Source organism: Anas platyrhynchos, chromosome 1 (assembly GCF_047663525.1).
Source record: "Anas platyrhynchos isolate ZD024472 breed Pekin duck chromosome 1, IASCAAS_PekinDuck_T2T, whole genome shotgun sequence".
NCBI lineage: Eukaryota > Metazoa > Chordata > Aves > Anseriformes > Anatidae > Anas > Anas platyrhynchos.
Window position 1 is genome coordinate 99,105,586 of NC_092587.1, and position 9,232 is coordinate 99,114,817.

The 9,232-nt window shown below is 34.4% G+C and overlaps 1 long non-coding RNA gene across 4 annotated transcripts; it reads left to right on the forward strand.

The window, feature by feature from the left end:
* Positions 1 to 300: 300 nt before the first annotated feature.
* LOC110352337 (uncharacterized) lies at positions 301 to 8,954 on the forward strand. 4 transcript variants are annotated; one of them, XR_002401173.4, is made up of 4 exons: positions 301 to 414; positions 1,061 to 1,117; positions 3,468 to 3,559; positions 8,661 to 8,954. It is a non-coding gene; the product is annotated as an uncharacterized lncRNA (long non-coding RNA). The 4 variants fall into 4 exon arrangements; XR_002401171.3 differs by lacking the exon at positions 301 to 414 and adding an exon at positions 428 to 487 and having other exon boundaries at positions 8,661 to 8,951; XR_002401172.4 differs by lacking the exon at positions 301 to 414 and adding an exon at positions 583 to 602.
* The last annotated feature ends 278 nt before the right edge of the window (positions 8,955 to 9,232 follow it).

Consider the following 9,232-nt stretch of genomic DNA (forward strand, 5'->3'; position numbering starts at 1 on the left):
ACATGTATTTCTTGAGAGTATCATGGAAGATGTTTGGTTTGTTTAAGTCAGGGTTCAATATTAAAATTTCACAGTCATACAAGATTTTTAACTTTAAAATCAAGTAAAATTTAGAGTTAAGTTGGATTCTTTATGATAAATATATGTAGCAATGTTTCTAGCTTTGTATAAGTGAATCTATTCTCATATATATAATTTTATTTATTTTTTAAATTCATGATAATCTTGGTTAAAAAAAGGAGGGGTAGAAAGAAAGCTGAAATATGACATTATTTGTTCTAGGGATCATGAGGTTCCTCTTGTCCTCAGGTTAATTATTCACACCTGTGTGCAATTCATTCAGGTTAATCCAGAGCATGTGATGCTTCAATTTGTACTAACCTCAGAGATGATAACTTGCAGCTGTACTTTAAGGTACGCAGTAGTATGAAAAGTAGAGGTCTATAAAATGAGAAGAAGTTGAATGTTTCTTGATTTTTTTAAGCTGGTAGATGTTTAGAACTGTTATCATTAATTTGAATGATTAAGTTTTACTAATATATAAATACGTTTGAAAAAAAGCTGTTCTCTTTTTTCTAATCAGAAATAGAGCTGCTTTGCCTGTAGTACTCTAATAAATTTGTTTCAATGGTTATTTCTTTGATTGTTTCTATGTTGATGGAGAGAATTAGAAATTAGATTGTGATTTTTTTCCCTCCAATTTGAGTGATAAATAACACTTTCAAGTTTTCTGAATTTCACATTTTAATAAAACTTTCTCAGATTGATCAGTTTATTTTTGATGCTAAATATTTCTCTAATTTCTCAAAGCTTTTAACATTTCATAATTTCTAAAACCTGCTCGTGACAGAACAGCTAATATATTTTTGTTGTTGCTGTTGTTTTCTCCTTTTCTTATTTTTGGGTAGTAAAAGTTAGTTTGTATTCATAATGAATAAATGCGTTAAAAGTCCTGTCAACTTTTTTGACAGATGTAAAAATGTGATTGATTTCTGGCATGTGTTTATTTTTCCCCCACAGAGTGATTTTAATTTGCGTATTTTTTTTTCTTTCTTTTAAGGAGTGAGTTGATGCAAGATGGAGAGAGGAGAAGGAAAAGGGGCCTACCAAAAAATAGGTGAATAAGTCCTATCTTTCAATTGCTTACTAAAAGAAAAAATGAAAATAAACTAATTGCTGAGACTGGTGATGTGAGTAAAAAATAATTTCATTAACTTTTGTTGTGGTGCAGAAGTAAGGGGGAAGGAACAAAAGAGGACTTTTTGGGTACGTTAAGGTGGGGATAACAGATCTAGATGGTTCCAGTGTAAGCTCTGTACTGAGAAAAGGTGGATGTTGTAAAGGTCTTTACAGTGCAAATAAAAAAGCAGCACTATGAAAGTAGTATGAACAGTGCTATCAGAGAAATGGATTGTTTTACAACAAAAACAGTTGAATCCAGGAAAGTCCAGAAAAGCTTGTGGGAAGCCAGCAAGGGGTTTTCTGTGGACAAGACACATGCATAAGTGTCTATTTGATTTTTTTATGAAATATTACAAGCTAGCATAAAATATTCCTATATAGCCTAAATTTACTTTTCCAATTCGCATTGATGCTGGGCACTGCTTTTGAGTGGTAACCTCCTTCTTCCAGGACCCCCTTTACTATGCAAAATCCGTAATTCTGTTAGTGAGCTGGCTGGATAGCTTTGACTAAATTCTGCCTTTTGTTAGCTTTCTTAGTTTAGCCTTATGCAGCAGATATCCTGCAAATACCATTTTGGCAAAAGAAAATAGTATGTGTTTAAATGAAAACAAAGCTTTACACTTTTGGCAATAACAGCTGTTTTATCATTGAATATTTGGCTGTGTTTTGACATTCTGAAAGGGGCAACTTCTTTCAAGAGATATCTATCTTCCTGTATGATTCCAAAGCAACAAATGGTTCTTACCATGGTGGGCTTGACTAATTAACATGAGGGTGTTTTGGTTAGGATGTTTTTTTCCTGCCTTCTGAACACCTTTAGCACATCATGGACAATAGGGAAGAGGGTACCCTCCTCTTCCCTTTATGAGGTTACTGTCTTGCCAGAGATAAAAGGAAAAATCACATGATACTATTCTCCCTTCCCATGGCAGGGGTTTTGGAACTACATGATCTTTAAGGTCCCTTCCAGCCCAAACCATTCTATGATTCTATTCATTTCTACTTATCTCTTGTCTTTGCCACAGCCTTGTAGTAGCTCTGTTTTCAATCTCTGCTCTAAGCCTGGTTATATTGGCTACCCAGAAAAAAAGCCTTTGAATACAAAAAGCAAACCTTTGATGGTAAGTAGCATAGTAATCAGTAACACAGACCAATGATGGCAGATATGTTGGGCAGTTCAACTTAATGACTGTGTTGTTCAAATGTTGGGAGCGTTATGTCAAACCAACTCTACTCAGGATTATGGACTGAATATCTGTTACCATTTGGAGCATTTTTGGTGTGTTTCTGAAACACATGAGTTTTCATCATCAATCCAGCTTGTTAACTACTGTACTTTGTTCATGATGTGACGCAAGTCACAGTATATGGTTAAATATGGGAGATCTGCTTCAGAAAAGATGGACCCAATACAACCCACAGTCTTCCTTACTGTTGTCCAGTCTATAGGGTCCATCTCTCCAGTGTGCAAATACTTGAACTTCCCAGTTAAATTATGGAGAAAATGAGCAGACAGTGAATTATTTGACATGAGCAAAAGGACTTGTTTTCTTTTCTGAGAAACTGCCAACCTGTTTTTAATTACATTTTCTAAAAATCCACAGTCTGAAGCTGACACCAGCATGTGAAATTTCAGTCCATATGGTAGAGTTTGGTGAAATTAATGACAGATGACCTGCTGTAATAATGGATGCTGAGCTATCTTAAAGATGCTTGTCAGTATCTCTGCTGGCTAAAATACCAGAGGAAGATATTAAAACTGCTATTCCTAAAGAGAAGCTTGACAAAACACTGTGTTAAACTCAAGACTCCAAGTTAAGTTCATGAAATGTCAGCTCTCCTAGCGCTTGCTGTGTAATTTCATTTTGTGGCATTTGATGTATTTACCTGATGCATTTAGACAGACCTTGCATGGTGCCTCGACTGTAGTTACAGATATACATGTCTATATCTGTAAGATGTTAAATGCCACAGCATGAATGTACTGGTGTGGTTTTGGCCTCTGCTAGCTCAGTGATATCTTCAATGAACTTGATTTCATGTTCGTATTGGTGGCATATATATCTTCATTTCACTTGTCTACTTTGTGGAAAATGTCAGTTTTCAGTGACCAGGGGGTCTTTCACCAGTGTGCATACGCGGAGCCTGTGTAATGTGATCATTTACTGAGGTTGTTTTAGGTATTATTAAGCACATAATAGTAACTAACAAAGCCTATCAGAAACCATAAGATTTATTGTTCACAGTTCCAAATAAAATAGCCTCTCTTCTTACTTTTTCAGCAGCACAAAGGACAGTGAACAAGATCATGTTGTCCAGATGCCAACTTCAGGAAAAACAACTGTCCGGTTTTCCTCAAGGCACCTGGAGTGAGGTACAATAATGGGTTAAGGGGATAGTACTGCCACAATTGAGTCTTTATGGCTCTGCAAATAAAATGGATCTCATCCAGCAGGGCTGTCAGGGCAACATCCTTCAATATACAAATATTACATACATAAAACATTTAGGAAAAAGGGTCTAAAAAAATGTAGTGACTTACAATGATGCGCCTGCTGGCAGTGTGAAATTCTTTATGCTGCTGTACAATAGAAAATGGACTGGCTGACTATCAAGGACCTGAGGCATTTAGCACATCCACTGAAATACCCAGAGGTTGTATCTATATAGGAACAAGAACTTAAAAGTAAAGGTATTTGCTAATTAAGCCTCTGTCCATTTTGAAACACTGAATAGTACAATTAATCTGCATCAGGGCTTGGAGGCTATGGGGAATTATTTTGATGGCAAAAGCTCTAAAAATACAAAAATTAAAGTACTAGAGGCTTTGCAGAATACATATTGGTGGAAAGTGAAAATGTTTTAATAAAAAGCCAAGTGTATTGTCTTTGAAATATATGCATCTATTCATTATTTATCTGAATATATGAATACGCATACATCTATTTGTTTCCATTTCTGGTGAATATTCCTTGTGGGAATTTTGGTGTTTGCAATTACTGATGTACATAACTGAGCAATGGCAAAGATGTCTTGCCATTAATCAAGACACATCCCTATTATTTTAAAGGAATGAAACCTGTTCAGCTCTATGTCAGCCATAATAATTTGCCTAAGTTCTACCAAGCACTCAGTCTAGTAGCAGAGATACTTTACCTGTAAGCTATAAAGAAAGAAAGCAGAACTCTTGTGCCAGAGAAAGAATGCTTTCTTTCTCTACTCTCCTAAACCACAAAATGCTTCTAATGGATAAAGTGAACCTTGATGTAAGGAACCTAAGCCAAATCCTGCTCATTTCTCTGGTATTTAACTCTATTCAGAATAGTTTCTAATGAAAATTCTAATAATTATTAATGTTATAAGACAGCTTTTTTCTCTAAGGTATCATTTTCAGTAAGTCTAGATGTTATTCTAGAAAGACTAAAGTCAGGTTGCTCTGTATCCACCTTCAAAAGACAAAGGCAAATATTCTCTTTAAGCAAAATGTCATAGTCTCTTCAGTTGGATTTCTTTCAGCAGTGTTTCCAATGGATTTTTTTTTCTGCATTTTCTTTTTGCCCAAATGTATGCGTTCTTCAGAAGCATGTCAGGATTAAAAGAAATGCAAATGTATTCTGGTTTTATTTGTATTGTGAGGAAGGCAGAAAAAATGCATGAAAGCTGTCTCTGACACTTAAGTTTTGTGTTCAAGGTTACAATTTGTTCAGTGAGACTCTGAAGATAAACAAGGGAGCTAACTATTTGACGTGATTCATTTACAGTTTACCATTTATCAAAATATTTTTGCATACACAAAATTCACTTTCTGTACCAGGTACTCTGTTAATATAGTGTTATAATATGTTAATATAGTGTACTGACAATATATGATTATTTACTATAGAAATTATTTGGTTTATAATTAGAGTTTTTAGAGGCTACTGCTTTTGTTTCCTTCTGTAAGAAGAAGACCAAATATCTATTCTAATGCTACTGCACATCCTGGGTATGTCCACATCATTACAGAACAGTGTAATGGTTATACACACTTTTTAATTTTGAACAACACTTGTAGATGTTATTCTTGTAAAATGCCTGGTTACTTTAGTCCAATCAGGGATTCAACACTGTGGCTTCTCATGCTTTAGTAGGTACCTGTAGGCCTTCCTTGGTAGTGTGATTGTCCTGCTAAATGTACTGTAGTATAATTTTGACTTGCATTGTATTGTATTTGTATTGTATTTTAATTGTTAGTCCCTATTCTACACTCATGACTATGTAAAGAACTTGGAAAATGTTGGTTTTGAAAAACTGGGGATTGTCACAGACTCCTAATAATTTCTCATCTGACTTTTAACCAGACCAGAACTGAGAGGCTGGATGTCTTCCCTGAGGTTCACTAGTCCAACAATTTCTAAATCCTTCACATTTACCTAGAGCCAGCCATAAGCTAGCGCAATGGAATAGGCAAGCAATTCTGAGTAAAATGTGAATTCTGGAAGCAGACATTTCTTTAAAAATGTGTTAAAAACGGCTTGTCAGCTTATCACATATTTTTTCTTTACTCTGATCTTCATTGGCTTAAAATTCAAACTTAGGTAGTGCAAGTATTCAAAATGAAAGGGTGGGACCTACAGTCATACAAGAGTTTGACCAATCAGTACAGATTTCTTTGACGCATCAATACTGTGCAAAAACTCTGAGGAATTAGTGTCCTTTGGCCCATTTTCCCATATGTGGCTTCTCTATATCACCTATTGCAACTGTTATGTGGAAGACTAATAGATGGGTTTACTGTGGGTTTTAAACATGACAGATCTAATGACTTCAAGCAAGCTGAGAATTTTTAGAGCCTAAGAATGTGTGCTGGTAGGTAGGACAAAATATTGAGCTGTTAGGTAACTCTTAAATCAGTCCAGCAGATGTGGAGAGGCATGTGATGGGTTCTGTATAAAATCAATGATCTTCTGCAATTGATTTATGGCCTTTAAACATTAGGGCTTCATTGGATTTCACTTTCTTGCTCTCTTTTCTTCTCTCTTCCCTTTACTTTGTCAAGTTTTTAATGTATCAGCATCATTCACAAATACAGTCTGAAGAATGAAGGAAGATACACCTCTTCCCCCCCCCCCCCCCATTTTATTCTTGTGAAAGTTAGGCTTTTGATTTTCCATATTTTTCTTATAAGTTTATCTATCAAAGCATTTGGAAAATGAATGAACTTCTGTAAAGTCTGAAAGAATTTCAGTTTAGAAAATTACATACACTCAACACAAAAATCTATGCTGCTAAAATTACCTAATGCCCTTTATCTTTAGCTGTGATATTTCATTTTAAACACATCTGTGGATTCAGCCCAAAATAATTGGTTTCCAAAGAATGAAATGGTGTCAGGGCTTAAGTATCCTTTAATTTTCTTTTTTATTTTTTTTAATTTTTAAATTTTATTAAAAAAAAAAAAAAGGAAAATACTTTGTATTATTCTCCAAACCTATGGCAAACCCATGTTTTGTTGACGAACAGGAGGAAATTGTTCAGAAATCAGATTAAAAAATCAGTAAGATAACTGTTTCAAGACAGTTATTTTGGTAGTAATATCAAATCAGTTTATAAAGACGGTGATTTCAGTTTCACAGTTCCTACGTTTTTGAAATCCTGCAATACATGTAGCAGAATAAATTTTAAAAAGAGGCAAGTGTGTCAGGTTTCCTTCAGTACGTGTTCTAATCCTTCCAGAAGTTGTTTGGGAATACTCTGTAATACTTCTTTCTACTTGAGAATTTGAGGACTTCCACATTCTATGCACTACTCAGAGTAGAGGAAGTTGCCATCAGTGTTTTGTGATATTTGTTGGTTACTGTGGTAATTTTTAAGAGTGGCTGCTATGTAATACTCTAGATCTGGTTTCAGATTCAGACTTTTGGAATTCAACATGTAGGTGTGGATTTTTGACTGTTTTTTTTTTTTTTTTTTTAAACTGATTTAATCCAAGTACTTCATAGGGTCATTTTCTAAGCTTGTAATATGCTTGTTGTACCTTCTCTTTACCTTCCCTTATTTCTTTTTCTTGCACATACAGTTTTTTTCCAGTTAACTGGCAAAGGTCAAATTACATAATATTGCTCCAGCTGATGTTTAAGATTCCAAAGATTTAAGTGCAATCATGGATTGGAAAGATGATATTTTAATGTCATTATATCAATATTGAATAGTCATACCTTGTAAATGGAGGCAAAGTTGGCACTTCTGTTCATGTTCTACAGGCCAAATGAAGCCAACTCCATTTTCTCATAACTGTGCTTCTAAGGTTTCTCTCATTTCTCTAATTTTTATAGACATCGTTATAAACTTAGAAACATCAAACACATCAGAGGTTTTTTGAAGTGCCTCTGTCATTTAAGAAGTCAAATTCTATTCAAACTTCCTTGAGCATGTACTAGTGTATATAATTTATATAGCAACAGAAAATAAATATAAGAATAAATAATATTTCAGAAAAAAAATAATAAATACCTACTTACCAGCTTTGAATCAGGGTTGCAAAAATACTATGAAATGAAATTTTGTTGGTTTGTTTGCAGTTGTTTATTATCTCTCAATCAAAACATAGCCCAAGCCAGTTGTACTTACTCTTCCTTCACCTCAATTACAAATAGGTTTAGTATTGAAATATTATCTTCCTTTAATTCAGTGCTTTATATTTGTGGGGTACCATTATGCAATAGAACTTATAAACTTCTCAAGAAATGAGAGAAGATCAAACTATCTCTTTCCTTGCACAACCATTGCTTTTTTTACTCACTACCCATTCCCAGTACTCTGCTGTCTTCCAGTTTTCTCAACCAGGACTTCCATTTTCTCTTTATCCTCTCTTCCTGCACCTTGTTTACTCACTGTGGATAAGACATCTTTAATTTCCTTACCACAAAATAAGTATGTTCTACTCTACTCTGTCTTTTCTATAGTGCACTTCTGTATTACTCCACTTAGTTCTTATTTATTTCCTGTTCTTTTTCCCCTCTCAGTGTAGCATTCATCAATGTATCACTTACAATCCACAGATCGCTCTGGATTTTTCCTTTGTTAGTTTGGATTCTGTTTTGGTACTATGTAGTCTTATGGACCAGTGGGATACCTCACATGTTCTCAAGAGGTCTCCACCACCACAAAACTACAAACGGAGTTTTCTGAAAACATTGTAAGAAATTACCCAGACTGCCATACAGGCTCCTTCTATTTCACATGAAACTGGTATGAATAGTTGCCAAGCACACCTGAACAGCTGAATGCTGGATCCCAGTTTTTGTGAGGTGGTTGTTGAATTAATGGTTTATGTGGTAAACATTCTCACTTAGATAAATAATCAATGTTCTGCAGGTAGATGACAGCCTTAGGCAACAACGGGAGTGATCGATCTTAGTTAAATCAGTATTCAACAAATTTTTGTCTTCAGGCCTCCTGTTTCCTATTGACACAAAACTTTTTGTCTCTTACAGCAGAAGTCCAGCCACCAGTTTTTCGTTATTGCAAAAATCCTCAACCCTCTGAAGACGGTTATTTTGCTTCATTCTCTGTTCATGACTATGACCTTTTATAACACTTTGTCATTTATTTCATGCCCGTACCACAGATATGAATGAAAATCTAGTCTGTTTCTATTAGCAGGATGAATGGAATTGTTCTTCAGTTGTACCCAAGCACCTTTATATTAAATCAAATTGCTTCATGGTCAGACAGAGTCTTTCTATTTTTTCCCCTCCTCTATCATAACAGTTGCTGGTAGTTGGAATACTGACAGAATTTCTACTGAAGCTCCTTTTTTTTTCTTTTTGAAAGTCATTGCTTGTTGTTTCGTAGGTTAATGAATAAAGCATTATTTTTTTAAGGCATTTGATTTTTAAAATGTCAACATGGATTTAGATGGGAATTCACTACAGGAGCTAACTTTCAGCAGCTTAACTGTGGTTTTAAAAAAAAAAAAAAATATATATATATATATATATATATATATATATATATATATATATATATATATATATATATATAAGAAAAAAAAGTCTTCCTGCTT